Here is a 22,267-nt window from a genome sequence, read left to right on the forward strand (position 1 = left end):
AGCTGGCAATTGATCAAAGCTCCTGGATGTATCTTTTTTTTAGTACACTTACCAGAAATATAACTACACTTGATTTTCTTCACATTGGTACATTACATGTTCTAGTATTCCCTACATTTAAGAGCAGATGCTCTGTCCTTATTTATCTTGATAAGAGCTATTAGGCAGCATAGCAAATAAACTAAGGAAAAGTTCTTATGTTAAATGAAAAGGAAGTGAAAGACACTTTTTGCCACCCTTTTCACTCTATTCAGCCATTGCTAATATACATTAAATTACAATCTAAAACACATAGCAAGACCAGTGCTAAAGAGTCAGAACCTCAGGTTTTGGAGCAGTCCAAGACACTCATCTTAATATAACAACTGTATATTTGGACATGCACTTCCAAGCACAACACTTGCTTATTTATCCTAATTATCTGTGTGCACAGCATATATTTCTCAATTAACAAAAAAAAAAAACAAAAAAACAAAAAAACAAAAACTCAAGGTCTGTGCAGAACACAATCAAACCAACCTCTTCTGTAATCAGGACAACATTTACCTCCTAGAAAGCTTCTCTAATGCTTGAATGCTGAGTAAGTGAGCAGATCCAACACAGTAGCAACAGTTGAAAGACTCATTAAAACCCAGCTGCTGAAAATAGTCAGCAATGAAAGTAATTTACTGATCTATCCATCCATCCACACACAGATACATTCTCAAAGCCTTAAGAACATGCAGGGGAGTATTTTGGCTTACAGGTCAGGTCTAGCACATGTACTCTTCTGCTGCCCAAACATGAGGAAGAGGTGTCTTGGGTGACACAATGGCACTCAAAGCTGCACTGCTGCCACAAAATTTAGATGCTCATCATAATAGGTAGTAATTTAAAGAATGGTATGGTTTGTACTCTTAATTCTTAACCTCCACTTTCAACACCAGCACTGCTCTGATGTTAGTCTAGACATGAGCGGGAGCAATTTATATTTAGACAGAGATATGTCTATATATAGGACTGCTTGTGTTAGTGTTAAAGCTTTTACTGGAACCCATTTGGGGTGACCTGCATAGCTCACTAGTCTGTGGGCATCTTGGACATTGCCAGTAACACCTCCATGCCATCACATGCCCTCCTGCACCTTGTTTCAGCTATTTAACATCTTCCTCCATTTTTGTAGAGGTAGTACATGTGCAGCTCTCTACCTGTATGACTGGGTTGTCTCAGCTACTAATAAAATGGCCTCAAATGAAAAAAAAAAAGATGGGGAAAAAAGGGTTTAAAAACTTGTCTCCTTTTAAAAATATCCTTCACAAGAATTAGGCTGTCACCCTTTTAAGCTATAGTATTGCCTGAGCTACTAGGGCCAGATACAAATCACTCCTGAAGCCTGGGATGCCAGCTTCCCAGCACTGTGGTATAGGTGCTTTTAACTCTGGTAGTGATTCATCAGATCTTAAAACAGTCACTGGTTTAAGATCAAATTGATTTAAGTTGTAGACCTCAGGGCAATACAATTCTGCTCTTCTTAAGTCCCCTCCCTTTTGCAAACCCTTTCAGCAAAACAGGAGAAAAGAGAAGGCTGGTTAATTATTTTTTTTCCAAAGTAGAATTTCTATTCTTCCTGCTTTGTGAAAAGCTGATAAAGCTTCTCACTGTATTGAAGAGTTATAAAGGGAAAAATAAAAAAAAAGTAAATCAGGTAATGATTACAACAAACCAGCAGAGGTTCCTTCCACATCCACAAATCAGCAGCTTAGTCTGAGAACCAAGCACACATGAAAATGTGTATATAGGACATTTCACAACTAAAAACATTGTAGGAAACACATCAGCTTATTAGCAATACAGCTGCCCAACATGTGAAACCCTAAAGCAAGTATATTTGGAGTCATATAGCTTTTTTAAGTTTACAAACACATGAAAACTGAAATGTGTGAAAAAGCCTTTGCTTTAACTGAGCTGTATTACAGTGAGTAACTGTTCATTCAGTGTCATGGCAAGTCTTCTCTCTAGCTTTTGCTATAAAAAACCTCTTTAATCTTCACACCCAAACCTTTGATAAAGCCAGTCAGCAGCAGTTGTGGGTTTGGGTTTTTTCCTGTTAAATACAAGCTCACACTCTTTATACACATAACCTGCAGAAATGAGGTTTCTGCTTGTTCTGAACTTTAGATTAAATCCCCCAGTTTTCAAGCAGCAGGGGTGTGCAGGCTGCTATCAGCAGCCAGTGATGGTTTTGGCTGTGACACCATGTAGAAAATATCTGGAACCTAGTTCTTATCCATTCCTCCTTAGAGAGCTGGAACAGGCATCTTTCCACACAGTGATCCAAATGTAAAGCACTTCAAGGGTGCTGTCTTTTCAAAGGGTAATGACAAACAGGAGTAAACAACCAGCCAATACAGCAATGACAATAAATACAACAGCTAGCACAAAGTACTTCTGGCCAATTTAGTAGTCAACAACAGTCCACAACAAGGGATTATGCTGAAGGACTGGATGGCTATCAATGTCCAGTTCTGTAATGGTACAACTTTTACTTATTTTTTAGAAAAAATATTGTCTGTGGTTATATTTACATGAGTGAAATGTCAAAATAAATTTCTAGAAGTCTTAAAATACTGTATTAATGAACAGTTTAGTAGTAAGTTCTTGAACTTTGCATTTCCTTTTTACTTATTTTCCTGACGTAAGCAGACCTATGAATTTCAATGCACAATAAAATAATGGCAAGGTTATGCACACATGCAGATCTGTGTGTGAGAGAGGCATCATTTAGATGCACAGATTCAAGTTACAGACATTGGCAAACACATTTTCAAGTTAAAAGCACATGTTGATTCCAAACACATATTCAAGTTACAGGTATATGCATAGGACAGAGGGGTATCTACCATGCTAAAACCCAGTAACACATTACCAGTTTAAGCATCATGACTACTAAAAGCAAACTAAATTAACTTCTCTCTGCAAATCTTGTCTCAGCTTTGGGGGAATTATCTCAGAATTACAGTTTTAATCTATTCACTTAATGACTACTGAAAGAAATGTGGTGAGAGTGGGGGAAAGTGTCATAACAAAAGACCTGAAAGTCAAGAATCTAGCAAATAAACAGGTGAAACTGCACCAAAGTAGCTCAAGCCACGTATGATGTAGTATAAAGTCATTATCTGATAGTTATTATCTATAACCACCATTCTATTGATTCAGCTGATCAGGCTATGTATTATTTCCAGCTCACCCTGCTATAACAGATCTGGATATGGATGACAGGTCACAACCCATGCTCTTTGTATTATATAAAGCCATCTTTCCTTGATGTAACTGGAAGAGTCCTTTCCCAGCTCAGTGTAACATCAATAAGTAACTCCAGTGTTTTCTAAATCAATATATAGTAAGGCCTTGTCAATAACCTGATGGTAAATTTCACTGACTGCCTGCATTATTACTAAACCACTTTTGTTTGTTTCTTCTCTTTTTCAATCTATAAATAATTTGCTAAAGAAGGATGGTTTTGTTCAAATTCTGTCGCTCAATTTCATCAGTGAGTGAGACCAAAAGAACTCAAATGAACACATTAACATGATTTCATTCCACAGCAGTTAAGACTTGTGAGTACCTGCAGAATCTTACATAACCACAAAAAACTCCCAAATACCAAATAAATGCTGAAGCATATCACATTGGAAAGGGAGGTACTAGCCAAAAAAGGCAACAAAAAAAAAAAATACCAGAAAAAAGCCCATAAAAAACCCACAACCCAAAACATCTTCTCAAAGGGATTTCAGGTTCTTAAAAGCAAACAATTTAAAATCCATTTTTTGAGAAAAAGCCAGAAGCTCTGGTGGGCAGGTGAGCATGTCTTCAGCCTCTCAGGAAACTTAGCAGATTTTTACCTGAGCACCCTAGCTAGCAATCTCAGGAGAACAAGATCAGCACTATACAAGCGTGTGAAATGAACCAAGTTCTGACTGGGAATTCCTAAGAGGGATAAGGACCAAATAACTGTGAGAATGAGACACAGTTACCATTCCATGTCTGGGGAGAGGAAAAATACAGGTTCATAAACTTTTCAACTTCAGGGCAGAATCTCATACCTTTCAAATGTCAGTGCAGGACCTTTGAGAATCTGGTTTTCACTCCTCCCTGCCAAAAATAAATAGATTATAATCAGGATGCAGAAATTTATGGTGGAAAACAATTATATTTCTACATTAACAGGAAAAGTCATTCTGTTAATTCAATATCAGCTCACAAAAGGGAGCCTGTTATTTCTGAACAAGGTATCAACAGATTAATATAAAGGTTTTTCCCAAAGCTAGTTATAATTGTAGTTGATTTGTGAGAGTATCAGAGCTTGACAAATGAAACTGACCTGAGCAAGCTGGTAAAGGTAACCTGCCAGGAGAGAGGGGATAGCTCTCCTTGCCTGGTTAATACTACCCACCTTGTGAAAAAAGCTGTCATCAGGAGATTGTCTTTTTTCTAACACTCCCACTATCCATTTACCCACCATGACTAAAAAAAGCCCCAAACAAACAACCAAAAAGAAACCAAGAACACATAACACACCCATGGCACTGCATTCTGCTTCTTTAAAATCTGACTCATTTTCTCCTGCTATTATCATCATTACTCTCATTCAGTCTTCCCTCAGCTCCCCACTTCCACAACCCACACTTGGATAGCACTAATGACATCCAAAGACCATTCCACACTACACAAAACACTGCTGTTATTGTAATCTTTCCCCTGAAGACACTCAGTTCATATAACCCTTTACTTCAACTTTTCAATTGATTTTCTCTTGCTCTAGATTAAGTTTAGAATTCCTCATCTGAGTTCCACGGACATTAATAACTTTCATTTCTATCCACATAACCTAACCACTTATTGTGTCTTTTTTCCTTAGCCTTTTGTTTCCACAAACACTCATTTTTGCAGTAATACTCAGGCACCTCTCACACAGGAAATTCCATTACGCTTCTGCACTGCTCCCCAGGCGAAGACCATCTACACTCTGGAGGCTCTTTCCTCCTCTCCTCCAGCAGTAAATTACCAGAGCAAAAATTAATCCAAATCCACCAAAATACCTCCTGCAAGGCCACAAGCCAAAACACAAATGATATATGTAGCTTGCTTTTCCTCATAGACTTGTTTGTTCCCTTTTCCTCATCATAGTCTATATGAAGTTTAAAATAAATACATCTACACCTGTGAGATGCTGACAAGTTCAGCTGGACAGCAATTAAATGAAGCCCTAGAGCAACACTGGCCTCCAAAATAAGTATGTTTTCTCTTCCTCTTACAGAAGAAAAAATGCATTTATTGGTTTTGCAGTACAACAATACGTGCTGCTGCAATAATAGTTTTCACCCCATACCTTTCTTTTACTACATATGATTGGAAGGGAACGAAAGAATTATATACTCTAAAAGATCAACAGAACACAAAGACTAATGATAGGTAGAAAAGGGTACAAAAGGCCTAAAATATAATGTAGAAGGGCTAAAATATAGCATCAAAGGACTCCCCCTCTCTTGAGCTACTACGTTTTTTTGCTACTAGTGAAAGCTCTTTCTCTTCTCCAGCTGGTACAATGACAATATCCCTAACCAGATGCAATCTGCTTGCACCTCAGAGGGCACAGAGGCAAGAATGACCAGAGAGTGAAAACATACTGCTTCTGGGAAAGAAAGCAGGTACACATTTTCAGAGATACCATAACTATTTACTAACTTTAAATCATGACAACAAAGGCATGGATGAGGAAACTTTTGGGGAGCAAGGTGTGGGCTGAGGGAGCACCTGGGGTAAGCATAAACCCAGACCTCTTCCAATGAGACACTTTCTGTGTCCCAGCTGCCTTAATGAAATAACCTCCTGAGCCCAAACAGCAGACTTCATACTGCAAGTTTCCATTTTTTTGAACATAACTTCTTCACCTCAGACCAGTGTGGTTTGATTTATTTGGTTTACACCTGAATTCTGTTTTACTGCAAATAAAATGTAAACTCTTGCTTCCAAAGTGGCCTCAGCATCTCTCTACTAAATCATGGAAACCAGAGTTTGCTTGTAGCACTTTGGAAAGTGAACAGTTTGGCTGACCAAGAATAATATACCAGGATGCAAATTCCACTTGCCTTCTTTATATGCTGCCAGGTTTATGAGAGCAAGTCTGTCTATGCTTGACATTTGGCATAATTACTACTGTAAAACATTTTACATTCCTGTAAATTCAGACTACGACCCCAAAGTGCTTACAAACTGAGATGAGGTGCAGAGATAATGAAGCAGAAAGGAAAGATTTAGGGGAAAAGTAGGTAAAAAGAGGAAGAAAGCATCAATGCCAGGAAAGATTGTGAGACTGTTCAAGCTGCCTGACCAGCATGGAGTCCTGAACTGTAAAAAATGATGAGCAGAAACAGGATAATGTACACTGTAAAATACTATAATCAATTTGCTCCACTAAAATATAAAGCCAGAGCTGAAATTCCAGATACCATGGTCCCTAAAACACCAGCTATATTTCTCTACCATGTTGTAAGGAGCATTTCCACTGAACTGCAATAAACTTTGTCACAATGCATGTGGATGGAAAGTCCAAAATCTCAGAAATTTTTACTGTGATCCTGACCAAAGAAACAGAAAGAAGGATTGGAAGCTCTAAAGTATCTTGATTTTGATCTGTTGCAGAAAAACAGGTATGAGGGAAAGAAGGATAAAAAATAGTAAATTACTAGGAAATTACTGTGTACCCATCACCACTCAAGACTAAAAGCTCCACTTATATGGAGGCATGGGGGGTGAGACTCCAAAACAAAAATTAATGGACTTTAAACCATTCTTGCAATTCATTTCCACATGTAAGATATAAAGCATGCACTAAATGCAACTTATTTTTGCCAGCTGCTTGGTAAGACATGATTGATTCAAGAACATGGAGTAACAATAAGTTTTCCTTTTTACTAATATATCTGAAAACATCTTTCTTGTCTTTTCCACAAATTCTTGTATTTCACGTCAGTTACTTTGCTCACAATAAGTGCATATTTTTCAAGAGCAAGCATGATCCATGTTTCTCACAAATAATCACAAGAAAGTTAATAATATTGATGAAGTCTCTCTAATGCACACTCAGAAAACCCAGACTACTTGATAGGGATATGTATGCACAATCTTTGCCACTTCAGGTACTAAAACCTCCCTTATTTAACATTTCTTTTTGTATAATTGGCAAATTAAATTATGAGCTTAATTTCTGCATAGTAAAGCTCATGCAGTCATTTCTAATTTCAAACTGGCTTGCACTCCATCATGACTAGCTGAATGCAACAAAAACCTCTGACATCACGACCTCATAAATCTTGGAGAACAGAAGAAATCCTTGAAGGAGCAGGGAACTGTTGGTAAAATACTTCTTCCACTGCTGACTGTACTCTGTCAGCTGTAACTATGTGCAGTGTCCACACTTGCAAATTACACAAAACATGCATCTGAACTACCCTTCCATGAAATTATTTTCTCTGGTAAAATGACAGTCACAGGTAGAAAAGCTGAGAAGAAGAAAATGTTTGAAGTTGACCAAGCATCAGGGGCTTTTTTGATGAAACATACAACCATAATTTAAAAACTTAATAATAATACTGATAAAAAAATAATCTTGATGTACTCCACCACCAAGCTACAGAGTATAAGCACCATCATAAGTATTAAAAGGACTTTCATAGACTTATCCATTCACTATATGAATCTGGAAATAAAATCCCAAACTATTTTGGATTTGCGTGAACTACAGAATTCAATTATATATTGCTTATACATAAACTGAGGTCATTAAAAAACCCCACTCACAAGCAAACTAACAAGTAAGAGGCATTTCAGTTACCAAAGACCTGTTTCAATCTGACATCTAAATATCTGATGTTAGATGGCTGCTGCTATTTACAGACTGATCATAGTAATTTTGCTCCTCTGTTGTTCACTAGGACCTCTCATTACATGCACTGTGTGGGTCTGAACCATGCTGGAGGCTACTGGGTACTGTCAAAATTACAAGAAAAAAGAGATTCTGTCTTGGAACAACAGAACATTTTAGGAAGATCCATGGACATATCACAGCAGTGCTTTGGAATATTGCTACTCTACTCATGAAGAACAGCAAGGACAGGAGAAGATGGCTCAGTAACATATTACCTCCATATCCATGGCAAATAAAGATTTTCTGAATTTCAGCTGAATTATAAGATATTCTCTCTAGTTTGTGGGTGCTTTTGTTTTTTGGGTTTTTTCCTCTACTAGTGAGACCTAACAAAAGAAACTTGAGGAAACAACAGTGCTACTACTAAAGGAATAGGAATTGTACACTATAGTAAATACCTTTCTCTTCCAAAATAAGACAAATTACTGGCACTCCCATCACTGTCAGGTGGAGATTACGTCAATCAAATGCAGTAAATATGGGTGGTTCCATTATACCTGCTGAAACAATGTTCTCTCCAACAGAACAGCACCTCAGTACTGAACTAGAGAATCACTACTGAGCTAAATGACGGCATTATAATTAAAAATATAATTCCACCAACTTTCCCTATTTCTCAGGGATCTAACATGATGAAACAGGCCTAATGAGCTGGGCAAGAACTATTACATGGACTGGAGCTGCAGAGACCACTGCACAGCAGAAGCTCTTCTGATCCACTCATCACTTGCAGTCGCTTTCCTAACCAAGTAAAATAAAATCCTTTCTATCCTGAAGTAAAGGTCTCTCATAGCCAAGTATGTCTGTACAAATATCTGAGGACTTCCTGCCCAAACAGGTCCATTTTTAATTCCTTGCCTTAGAAAGCTGTTAAAACCTGGCTTTTACCAGTCTAACTCAGCTGCAATACACTCCCAGCTCAGAAAACAGGGTGTGCACTCATCTCTGGTTCTGGTTCTGGTTCCATCTGCAGCATCCTGTACCAGCAGCAAGGCAGTGAAGGAACTGGTGCTGCAGCAGCAAGTGAATCCAAACGGCTTTTTTTGCTCGTGCTGAACTGTTCAACAATGCCCAGCCCCTGGAATCCTGAATTACTCCAAGCCTGACTGAGCATCCTCTGCAAGTCTCCTGAGTAACTAGAACTAACCCTAGGTGCAGAAATGAGTTTGCTCCCCATCAGTAGTCAATACGAGCATTTTTCCCAATGAGTTTGTACAAACTCAAATTCTAGCTTCAAAAGCTGGAAGTTTCCAAACTGACCAAACTCAGGTAATAACTTATCCCTATTATAACTTATTATACCTTATAACTTACTCATTTGTAGAACCTGCAGACACCTGCCACACTCTGCTCTCTCTGCCAGAGTGAGAGAAAATGGATCAAGCAGTTGCCAGTGGCTTAAACATCTAATTCTGGGAGGAGGGGAGACATCCCAAACCTTCTAATTGCTAATAGTCAGTGCCACCTATGGTTGATGTTACAGAAAAAAAGATCCAAAGGAAAAAAAAGGTGTTTGGAGCTTTTACAAATGGCTTCAAGATAACAGATTGGAGAAAAAACTACTAATAATTTTCATCTATTCTAGATCATTTACCACTCTTGCACTAGGTAAGGCAAGTAGTATCAAAACCAGGTCCAAATTCTTCATATGATTTTACAACAAAAATATCTTAAAAGCACACCAAAAGTTTGAAATGCAGCTTTCTATTTTCTTATCTACCACAATTGTCTCAAGTAAAGCTCATCTCATTTTTATTAACAGCTCCATTTCAACAGTTCAACCTGGCTCTGCTGCTGCAGATGCTTTGTCCAGTGGTCAGGAAAAAGATGCCAGAGAGTATTTCATCAGGCCTTGCACAATCCTCCCCCATCACCCCAACACACTATCAGCAATGGAGTATATTTTCTTGGAAAGTTAACCAACACAATAGACACAGTAATTCCCTCCAGAGGTTTCACAGCAGTCTCAGTTCAGTACACAAGGCCATTAATTACACAACTGCCTTTAGCATGAGGAGGATTCTGGTCGTGACAGCACTGGTTGAGTTAAGGCTGCCTTCAGTATCTGCACCAAAAATCTATTTACTTGAAGTTATGCAACACCTCCACTTCCTCTCTTCCTTATTATGGTAGAGCATAGTAACAAAAAGGGGTGGAGATGGGGAACAAGCATTTCACAATCTTGAGCAGGGCACAGCTACCTTTCAAAAACAGATCTAATCTGGAATTCAGCTCTAAAATCTGCCTAAATTGACAATACCACTCAAGCACCAACTCTTACTTAAAACTCAGATAAAGTATTTCCAGAGTAAAAGCTGTATAATATAGGTAACCAATGCTGAAATCAACTGCATGCTTCCAACATAAGCAAAAATTGTTTTTAAAATCTGATTTATTTGGTTGGGGGTTGTGTTTGGTTTTGGGTTTTCTTCCTCATTTGGTGTCTTCTCCATCACCTCACCCATAATACAGCAGTCTACCCCAGGCAAATTGTATTCCAGAATTCTCATCAAGATTCTAATGTCATCAGTCATGCTCCATCAGTAAAAGTTTTAATTCAGCAGACATCCTTCTGCTTTCTCTTAAAAAAAAAAATAAAAGAAAAACAAACCCCCAAGCCCCCCCAAAAAATCCAAACAAACAAATAAAAACCCCCCAACAACCAAAAACGGAAGAAAATCACAGGCTAGCCAAGCTGAAAATCAAGACAAAATGAAAAATAGCACATAATCAGTCCTCTTTTAACTATGACCTGAAGAGTCTACCTCCTATCTCTCATGATACACTGAGAATTAAGAAAAAACAAAAGGAAACAAAATACCCACAATTCTCAAAACTGGCTCCTCTCAATAGAGGAATTATAAGAAGTCCCAAAGCAGTCACAGCAATCTTGACTGGTAAAATTTTCTCAAGGACTTGGATTTAATCACATGTCATTTTCTTTTTCTCTGATCATTTATTTAAAGTCATAGGTTGAATTATTTATGAACAAAAGTTAATTGCATTGAAATGCAGTATTGCCCTGTATTTATCTAACACCTTCTTCAGAACTCGACCTCCTGTCACTAACTGGTTAAAATCTACAAAAAATGAACACAGAATTTGAGAAAAGGATTAACCATTTCTATAGCATTACTGAAATTCTCTTTCAAAGTCTGGTTAAATATGATGAATACGATGGATCCTCCCATCTGCTCTGTACAACTGTTTCTACCAACTTTACTTGTTATGACATGCATTTGTATTAAGAAAAATTAATTCAGGGGAAGAACAGCTTATTCACAAAATACCTGGTTTGAATAAATAAGTTTTGTAATAAAATAATTTGCAACTAAAGTCATTATATTTGAGTCCAAGCAGCTACATCACAGAGTCTCCCAAATTGGGGTTCTTCAAAAAATTTTGTTAGCAGTCAAGGGATCTCAAAGATCAAAAACTTGAATGTATAAGGCTGCATTCACACTCTTTGCAAGGTGTAAAATGGAAGCTCAAGGGTACACTCACAAATATACCCCACATCCATAAAGTGTTAATCTTAAGTCAGCGAGGCCATACGACAGAAGTAACTATTACAGTGCATGACTGCTGCTCAGCACAGCGTTTTCCAAGTCCCTCATTTCCTTAAAGCAACTCATTTACTTGTCACCTGCCAGGACAAAGAGTAGAGACAGGATTTCACAAATACCTCTGTGGCTTGTGCGTGGTGATAACACACCAGGAAAGATGGATTTTCATTTTCTCATCAAGTTATTAGATTCGGTTTACACGCAGATTTAAATGCCCAGGAGGAGTCTGCCACCTGTCCTAAACTTAATTAGTCAGGAATGTCTGCATGAGAAGAGCAGATACTTCAGATGTTTTGGAGTGACCACAAGCAAACATCCAAATAATCAGCAACACAATTCCAGTGATGCCAAGAACGAAGCACTAAGCACAGCCCTCTGTGCAACAGCCTGAATTTTATTAATGGAGTGCTTCATACTTCCCACACAACTGACATCAGCTGAGCATCTGTAAAACCAGAGAAACAACCGTGTAAAGTCTACAACTGGGTTAAGGAAACCAAGAGATCTAGATTTCCCATTAAAATAGGAGTGCATATTTACACTTTACTAAAGGGGGGTGGCGTGGGTGTGTGTGTGTTTGAGATACGAAGACTCAAATCCTCTAAGACTTTTCCATAGCTTTGTTCTTGTGCTGTTTATCACAAACACAAGTTTATCATAGCAGCACATCTAAGATTTGCAGGTTTTTGTACCTCCCCTAACCCCTTCACATACCTCCCCCCCCCCACATACATAGGACCATCACAGCACATTACTAACTAGGAAAAAACAACACATTTTCATTTAAAGAGGCAAACACATCCACGTTCAAGTATATTTCACATTAATCATCTTGCAAAAAGCTAAACCCAAACCCCCTTAAAACATTAATTACAATATTATCTGTGTAGGTACGTAGCAACTACTGACACTGATGAGAGTGACTGAATAGAATACAGAGAATTCAGTTAATCATCTCCTTACGTTGCCATTGGCACAGAAATTTGTCTCATTAGCAGGGGCTACTTAGTTCACTGTAGTAAACAAAGCTGCCGATACGACAGCCTCACTCACACACTTTTCATTCATTCACATATTTTTTCTTTCCTTAGACTTCTAGCATGTGCCACAGAAGAGCCGAATGTTAAACATTCCTGGAGTGTCACAATATGTAATACAATAAAACAGATTACAACCATACCTTTCTTTCACAGCAGTGGTGCCAAGCACAGGTACACTGTAGCAATCAATTTGTTCTGCAGACAGTAAGGCTTTCATAGAATACTAATGCAAAATCTCTTTTCTTTCTCCTTCGACTTGACTCCCCAAAGCCTGGGTCCCGACCAATACAAGGAGGAGGGCAGAATGTCTTCTGCTGAGATAACCACAACTACTAATCAAGTATACGTGTACAAGGGCACAGGATTAAACCTCCACCGGGCTTGACTCGGGCACCGAGAGCAGCTCAACACATGCACAGCAAGGTCAGAATTAAACACACACACACGCACGCGCATCTACTTGAGAGAACTAATTTATCACACTTTACCACTGACGGCTTTTTACCTCGGGGGAGTAAAATTACATCCTGGGGAACTGACGAGCTTCAGACACAACAGTTTCCCACAACAAATCAGATCTCCCGGAGAAGGGAAGGGGTGAATGCTGCTCTCCTGGCTTGTCAGGAGCCCTGTGCACAGCAGGCTGTCTGTGCCTGTGTCTGTGTGCAGGTGAAGCACACCTGTGTGTGTGACACACACCGCCAGGCACTGGCTGAACCACAGCCACAAAGTTCAAAAACAGCCACTAACTCCCGTCCAGACAGTTCTCTTTCTGATTATATTTATCTTTACCTCTTCACATAATCAATCTATCAAGTCTAATTACTCCAGAAGAAAGCATTTTATTATTGTCTAACATAGCAAATGTCAAACAAGCTGTTCATTTACCTTGAAGTTTATTAGCATAGAAATGCAACATGAAGATGCTCTCAAAACACTGTCACTTGTATTCACAACATTTTCGAAAACCCACTTAGCAGGTTTTTACTGCCTGGCATAGTTGGAGACTGTTTTAGTTCTTAAAATAGGCAGGGCATTATCTTAACTGTATCGCCCATGAGCTGATAGAAACAAGACTTTTTCTTTAAACATCCAATTTATCCAACTTTTCTCTTTGGTTCTCCTTAAATAAAGACTTTTTCCACATCCCAGTCAGATGTACATATGTGGATACATGTGTTTTCATAGAGGTTCATGTATGTGCCTTTCAAGAAGTAAAAAGTAAAACATTTCAAAGCAGGGATTTTTCCCCCTCTCCTTGAGTTCTGCCCTGTCATGCATCCTTCCTGGCATTTTCCTTCCAGTACAAGCAGATATACATTTTACCAAAAACATCAAGATGAACCCTACAAATTATCATCAGCAGGGTTTTACCAGCACTGCTTTTGCACACGATCTGAACTGAGAACACTGCACAAACGCTCCCCAAAATAATGCCTGGCACTCTACCTAGGACAAATTAGCAAACCATTTTTGAAATATCAGTGTCTTTGCAGAGACAGCGGCGAAAAAGCAGCGTTAATCAATACTGATGAGTTTGCCCTTGACACGCTGACCATGTCACCGGGCTGTTGTCATGTGATATCATGTCATTTCCCCACCTGGCTCATGACCTTGTCCTTTAAATGACCCAAAGCTTCCCTCAAGTAGCAGGAGGCCCCTCCCCGCTGCCTCAGCAAGGTCGAACGGGTCAGCGTGTCCTCATCTATAATCCAGCACCATTTGTCAGCAGGGAGGCTGGAGGAGGCAGGCTTGCTACAAGGGGAGAATGCCCAATTAGGCAGCTGTCACACAAAGCATAGGCTGCAAAATTATCCCCTGTCAAAAGAAAGAGCAGCTGCGGGTGCCAATTACAGCAACCTTTCAACCCTTTAGGTACTGGAAACTACACAGAAGTAAATGAAGTACAATTAGTGATAACAAATCGATGAATTAGGACAGTAAATTAGAAATTACTAGCAGGTGAGCTTAGGTCTCCCATAATATTAAGGGCACAGCACACCCCGGGCAAGGGCAGGAATATACAGATTTCACAGAGCATGTCAGTTTTGTCTCATCCCTGCCTTCCTTGTGTGGAGCCTGTTTCCCTCTCTCGTTTTCTTCTCACAAGCCTTGCCTGAGCCAGATGGTGCAGGGAAAGGAAAAAAAAAAAAAAAAAAAACCAACCCAAAGAAGAAAGAAGTTGTAGCACCCAATCTTCCCTCTTTATCCTGGCAAATTCAGTTTCCTCCTCTCTCAGGAGGTCCTCAAAGCCAGCACAATCTCTTTCTAGTAAGCTCGCTTCTAAAATCTGACATTTACTGCACTGCAAGTTCCAGCTGAACAAGGTTTACGCCCCCCCCCCCAAAAAAAAAAAAAAAAAAAAACAACCAAAAACCAACAAAAGAATAAAAACAACCAGAAGAAAAAAATCCTCCAGTAAATTTTATGTCAGTTACCCTTGAAACACTTAAATCTGAGTTAAGTGCTAGACTTTTGATGACAGGGGAAGACTCATGTCTCCACATTTCAGTTCTCAGACAAATCATGCAGTGGCATCTCTGAGCATATACAGAGCCCAAACTTTGCAAGCAAAGTTTATATTCCATGATTTTTTTTTTTGCCTTTTTCCTCTTAGTGAACAACTCACAAGGGATTTTTAGCCCTCACTATTTTATTAAGCAGACAAGCTGGAAAGTCACTGTGTGCTGGCACCAACAGGCAGGTCCTACAGACCATAGTAAATCCAGCTCCTCCTCTGGTGCATCAGGTCAATCCTTTTAACAGGAGAGTGGATACCCAGGGCTCTGCATGCCCAAGACAACCACAGAAAGGTGGTCACCTTACCAGCCCCTGGCATTTACAGAATAAGCAGCTTAGAAAACAGAATAAGGAAGAAGAATAGGAGTATAGGATTAAAAGTATGAATAATTAACATACAGCCACATCAAACCGTGGTTGAGACAGTGGTACCAACACCTTTGCATTTAGGTGCTTCAACTCGAAGTGACAAGCAAATTTGAAGAACAAAATTCAAATTCCAAGATGCCATCTCCTTTTCCCAGCCAGCTCACAGTCATTTCAAACTAAGTGAAACTGCCATTTCTTGTCAATTCTCTCATTTCTTATTCCCTAATCCCAAATCCACCTTTAGTATGTTCTTATGCCTTGCAACTATGCTGAGCACTGAGGACAGGAGTCCAGAATCCTCTCAAAGGCAGTTCTGAAAATACCTGTATTGCACTATATTTCATACATGTACTCACACATGCATACATATATTTATTCTAATACATTAATTAAAATATGAGATGGAGCAGAAATTAAGCCACTGATCTCCAACAAGCTATTTCCAATAGCTACCTCTTGATCTCCAGCCAGCGAGTATTCCACTGCTTAATAAAAAAAAAAAAACAACAACAAAACAACTTGCTGCCATAACTCTGACAAGAGACAGGACAATAAAACACTAACTATAAATAGATGTAAAAAATGCTCATTTAACAGCAGTTGCAATAATGCTCATCAAGTTTGACATTTCCTTTTGAGGAGCATATGGAAACCGTAAGGTACTGAAAGAGTTAATGCGTTTAGAATTCAGTTTCCATCATACTTGGGTGACTATCTCTTTAAATAATTTAAATCCTCTCCATCAACTACAAAGCTGTTTTGAAGCCATTTAGCTTTGTTCTTTACATGTGTTCTAATTAAGAAATGACCTTGTCATCACACACACCAGAAATCCTGGATTATTTCCTGCAGCAAAAATCTACGAAGCCAAAAAAAAAAAAAAAAAAAAAAAAAAAAGACAAAAAGAAAAAAATATATATACTTTTTCCTTTAGTGAGGAACTGAGGAAGTTGTTGTTGGTTGGCTGAATGCTGAGGCAGTTTCACCGCATAATTTCTGTGTGTGTGTGTTGCTGAATGTCACAGGGCGGGTTAGTGTGACCTTGAGCTGCATCAGCAGCACAGCAAGGGTCGAGATGCCTGCAGGCGCCCTTGTACTGGATTTGCAAGACAAAAACCTTCAAACTGGCTGAAGGACATCTTAAATCTCTTCAAAGGTTTTCCCGAACTAATCTGGGCTGCTCTTAGCCGGATCTGTGCCAGTGTGAGAGGCAAAATTAAAAACAAGGTCTTTGACAGGATGCTGTCTCCTCTTAACCCTTGCCGTGCAGGCGGCAGCATCGCTGGAGGGACGCTCTGGAAGGCACCGGGGGAGGCTCAACCTGCAGCAATTCTTTCATAACCCAATTATGTAAGGCACCATTCTCTCAGAGCAGGGCTCTTCCTCCCTGTGAGCACCCAGAGGCTCCCAGCACTGCCAGCCCATCCCCTGCCTCCCCTGCTGCTGGAAATACCATATTCCCAGCACCCTGCAGGGACACAGAGCTGCTCCCTCCACAAATATCCCAGTGAAGATGCTTCTGCCAGGTGGAAGCATGCTGTGCATGCTAAAGCCAGGCAGGTAAGGAGGAGGAGGGTCAGGAACATGCAGATAGCTGCTGTGGCAGGCATCAGACATGTTGTAGGAGAAGAAATTAAAAAGTGACCACTTCTCATCCTAACCTGTGATTTCCTCCTCAGTCATCCTGAGCCAAGCAGGAAACAGAGCAGGGGGTATTAACATGCGACAGGCCTGGAAAGAACTGCAGAGCATGACTGTGCACACGGGGGAAACAAAAAACAAATAAATCAACTGCCCAGCCTGCCTGTGACTGCTCATCATCCCACCAGTGACACAGGCAGAGATAACCTCTAGGAAAAGCCCTAGGAACACATGGTTACTCTACTGAACCACAAGTGTACCCAATGGATTTAGCAGCTTTATTCAAACACAACTATGGGCACATTGAGGGGATGGGTGCTTCCTTTTGAAGTGCCTTTGCACACAGAATCACCATCTCCACCTCCAGTAAAATTTTGCCAAGTAGGAGAATGCCTAGATAGAAAGCAACGTGAATCCCCACATCTGAATGTGGAGAAATAGGCATCACCACGTTCTCCCCATCTGTTTGAATGGTGGTATGTTATTGGTCAGATTAAACTGTCAGCTCCTTCAAAGGAAAAAAATAAATACAAATGGTTAAAATAACCTCAGCTTAAGCAAAAGGAGCCAGCATCACACTTCAGAACTCTTTTACTGTTTCTAGGATATCCACCAGGCAAGTCCTTGAGGAGAAAAGGAAGGAGTCACTCACACCAGCAGAGGGTGTTGTGATTCTTCTCTGCTTGAGCACAGAAAGCTTCCTTTAGTCTGGTTTTGTACAGTCGTTTTCTAGGCACTACAGTCTGGTACACGGTAACAAAACACATTTTAGTTTACTGAAGAAGGACACAGCTTTGGCAGTTATGTCACAACTGCTATAACACTACCCTTCACCTACCACTAAAATAGATTCACGCCCTCACTCCCAAGCACCACAGCTCCTCTCACAAAACACTCTCCTTGTTAGAAAGCTTTAACCATTTTAAGCATTAGTTTTTCAGTAACATCAGTGACGGTGCCTTCTGCATCAGCAGAGGAGGAACTTGCACCATACAGATGCTTTTCTAAGGTTTCCAAGGCATTTGTTACACCTGGACAGAAAGCCATGGTATTCCCACAGCAGCTGGCTGTCAGGAGAACCCCTGTGATTATTCAGAGCAGTCTCAGGGACTGTTCTGCCCCAGAGGCCCCCATGTCTGCTCTGCAGCCCCAGGGAAGCAGGAGGCTGGGGGTGGCACACACCTCGTGTGCCCTCCCCAACACATCACAGACCCATCAGATGGAGACTGACCAGACCCACACCTGGGGATTCACCGATCTTCCTGCACAAAGGTGATCTTTCTGCAGCCTTTCAGTGACAGGCTACCATACAGGCAGCCCATTGTCGGGGTTTAAAAGAAAAAAAAGTTTAGCCACTCGGTCTATTACACAATTATTGCAGTACTGCATCCAAGGCTGTGCTTCCTAGAAAACTTCCCAGTTTACCCCAATTACCAGGAAGAGGGATAAGAAGAGACCAGTAGAAGCAGCTCCCTTGTTACATGTTAACCTAGCAGAAAACACTAAAACAAATTTTCATGGTATGGCCATGCACCATCTGTGATTTCTTAAGTTTCTCCAACAAGACAAAAATACATTATGGTTTTTCCAAACACCAAGTGTTGTGAAAACCCCCCTGAACAAAAACAAAGAACTCCTATTGCAATGTTCCAGCTGAGCAGGGTGACTCAAAGATGCAACAAAAGCTTTCAAGCCACACAGTTGCTGCTGCCAAGTATGGGACATGTTGTGTGGCCCTGCCAAAACTAGAAGCCAAAAGCCAAAAATACAAATTAGCAGCTTTCTTCCAGGGCCACAACAGTTCAGCAGAAACTTTCCAAATCAGGCTGTCCCTAGGAGGTTCAGACAGAAGCACTGAGTGCAGTTACACAGCACCAGCACACCCACCCAAACCACAGCCACCGTGACAATGTCACATCTGTGGAGCTGGACAGTCACTCATTTCCAATGAAAGTGGTTTTTGTGACTATAATTTCTCAAGGATGGCAAGCTGCAGAGGTTGAGGCTGTTGTTCCTACCACAGGGATACTCACAGCAGTACACACAAGCTCTATCTATAAAGAACAGGAGGAACATTTTACAGACCACCCAAATACAGGTTGCCTGTTCATTCTTAATTCTGCCATTTTCTAACTTGATTCTGAATACACAACATTCATATTACTTACACCAAAAAGTGAAGCAGAAAAAAAGGGATAAAGACAGCAGAAGCTAATATAATGTATTCTCTTTCCACTTGGATGCCATCATTAAATAAAAAAATATCTGCTAAGGATGCTACTGACAAAGCCATTCTATTGGAAATACACATCCCATCAGCATTTGCAGAAACAGCTGAAAAATCATGTTGTGACTGACCACATCTCCCAGCATTTCTGGCCTAACTTCCCAGCAGCACCCAAAGAAGCCCTTGGTCCACCAGAAAAATGAAAATTATTATTACTACAAAACATTAGGTATATCTGCTTTGTAAGAAGCTTCATCAGCAGTTTATTAGTTTTAAGTATGCTCAATATAGCTGGCCTTCTTATATTAGTATGCAATAACTGACTTATACTAGTATAAAATAAATTAATATTGCAATTATTACCTGACAGCAACAGGTAAGGGCAAGAAATACTGAATAATATATATTAAAGTGATCTTTTCCATATTCTCCATATGGAGAGCATCTATAGGAGGGCCACAAGGATGGTGAAAGGTCTGGAGGGGAAGCTGTATGGGGACTGGCTGAGGACATTTGGTCTGTTCAGCCTGGAGGAGAAGAGACAGAGGAGACCTCATTTTGGTCTTCAGCATCCTCACAAGGGGAAGTGGAGAGGCAGACACTGATCTCTTCTCTCTGGTGACCAGTGTCAGGCCCTGAGAGAATGGCTTGAAGCTGAGTCAGGGGAGGTTTAGGTTGAATATCAGGAAGAGGTTCCTCACCCAGAGAGTGGCTGGGCACTGGAACAGCTCCCCAGGGAAGTGGTCACAGCCCCAAACCTGACAGAGCTCAAGAAGCTCTTGGCCAACATTCTCAGGCACATATAGAGCTGCATCCAGCTCTGGGCTCAGCACAGCAAGGACAGGGACCTGCTGGAGCCAGCCCAGAGCAGGCACCGAGGGGAGCAGAGGGATGGAGCAGCTCTGCTGGGAGGAAAGGCTGGAGAGCTGGGATTGCTCAGCCTGGAACAGAGAAGGCTCTGGGGTGACCTAATTGTGGCCTTCCAGTACCTGAGGGAAGCTTACAGGAAAGATGGAGAGAGACTATTTACAAGGGTCTGGAGTGACAAGGGGGAATGGTGTCACACTGACAGAAAATACATTTAGACAGAATATTAGGAAGCAATCCTTTAGTGTTGAGCATGGTGAGGCACTGGAACAGATTTCCCTGAGAAGCTGTGGATACCACATCCCTGGATGGTTCAAGGTCAGGTGGGATGGGGCTCTGAACCTGGTCTAGTGGAAGGTGCCCCTGGCTCATGGCAAGGGTTGGAACCAGATGATCTTTGGGGTCCCTTTCAGCCCATTCCATGATTTTATGGCACAAATGAAATAACCTTATTCTGCTGAGATCTCAACTAACACCATCTTCCACAACTTGCTAATTAAGCCCAATGTTTAATTCAGGTCTCCCACTGACTCTCAAATTCTCACCACTGCAAACTTCTGCAGATGTTTTATCAAAAAAATTAAGTCCCAAACCTGGCACACCTTTTCAAAAAGTGGATCTCATAAAAGCAAGGCTGATGACCCACTCAGATAGCACCATTCATTTTAGAGGGGTTCATTTCCTGCTTCAGCCATCTAAGATACTAAATTATGGACATTATCAACACTTCATACAATGCACATTCACAAATAGGTTTTATTCTAATATTTAACTTGTGTCCTGATCACGAATTACATGAACATTTGCAGAAGAATAAGGACTGTATCAGTGTTTAAGAACTCTATTTTGCTGAATCAGGACCCTGAACCTTAATGCAGGTTTTTCTCATTGCTGTGCCAGTTTATTTTATTCAGTACAAAGCCACCAGCAACCTCTGAGTTCTTCTGCTCAAGGTCATTTTTAACATTCACAAGCACAGCTTTTTGGCTGTCTGCAGAGCACAGAATTTTTTTTAAAGTGGATTTCAGAGCAAAGTGATGTCTGGAAAACACCCTTTAAAGTTGCCTTAATCAGTTGCCTGTTAGTAATTCTACTTGGCTACCTTTAATACCATAGGCTCTAATTTCGTCTCCATCTCTGCACCCACCCATATCTGGAAGGTATAAACATGATATAAAATCAGTTTCAACTCCTGCAATCTCAACGTCTAAGCTACACCTCCCACTCTTAGCCTTTGAAGGCATCTAGTGCACAATCAGGTCCTTGAGCTCCTTCCCCTGTTTTGCCAGACACAACATTTTCTAAATTTGCACTTAAAAAGGGGGTAAGGGTGGGGAACAACCTACTTCAACAATAATTTGCAATATTAAAAAAAAAAAAAAATCCAGAAGTCTGTTTATATTGTTTTATAAAGTTAAATTAAACAATTCCCTGTTCCTCAGTCATCTTCTTCCATCACCCCAACTAACCTCCTTAAGCTTCTGTATCACTTCCTCCTTCTTATAATTAAGGATGTGGGATTGAAGGGGATAATATAAGGAAGCACTTATTTTATTTACACTTCTGACTGTGCTGTATTAAATATTATTAGTATTTTATCAGCATCTGACTGATAAAGAAATATCACAAGCCTAGGAAATTAAGACAGCAGTATGTCTTGGGGCTTTTTGTGTTTTTTTAAACAAATACATCAGTCTCTGCATCATCAGAAATGCTACACAGCCAATGTTCACCTTCAAATACTTCTGTTTAAATACTTTGTTTCATCTGTGCAAAGAAGCAAGAAGCAGCATACTGATTACAGAAAATACATCTAGCCATGAAAACTGAAAAGAAGGAAGTGTCTGGCAGGCAGGCATGTTCTGTATACACTACTTCCACATGTGTGCATCTACTTTAGACACACACACTTCATCCTGGTACCCCAGGCCACTGAGAAGGGAGCAAGAAGCTGTCAAGCAGAGTGAATTACAATTGTGGTGCTCCAGCAGTGAGCAAACTGTAATACTGTTTCTGTGTGTCCAGCAGAATAGCTGGAGCCAACAGCAGTCAGCAGCGATTCCTGGTTAAG

At 40.3% G+C, this 22,267-nt stretch overlaps 1 protein-coding gene across 4 annotated transcripts in view; it reads right to left on the minus strand.

Annotated features, from left to right (window-relative positions):
• The window catches only part of NRIP1 (nuclear receptor interacting protein 1), a 72,425-nt gene that overhangs the window by 18,691 nt on the left and 31,467 nt on the right, over window positions 1-22,267 (minus strand). For 3 of the 4 annotated variants that reach the window (XM_056487079.1, XM_056487086.1, XM_056487107.1), the window contains exon 3: window positions 4,083-4,131. The exons of the other annotated variant lie outside the window; for it this stretch is intronic. The gene's annotated coding sequence lies outside the window, so the exon portion shown is untranslated. The remainder of the gene's footprint in view (window positions 1-4,082; window positions 4,132-22,267) is intronic. 4 annotated transcript variants of the gene reach the window in all.

Source organism: Oenanthe melanoleuca, chromosome 1, assembly GCF_029582105.1.
Source record: "Oenanthe melanoleuca isolate GR-GAL-2019-014 chromosome 1, OMel1.0, whole genome shotgun sequence".
NCBI classification, from domain to species: domain Eukaryota; kingdom Metazoa; phylum Chordata; class Aves; order Passeriformes; family Muscicapidae; genus Oenanthe; species Oenanthe melanoleuca.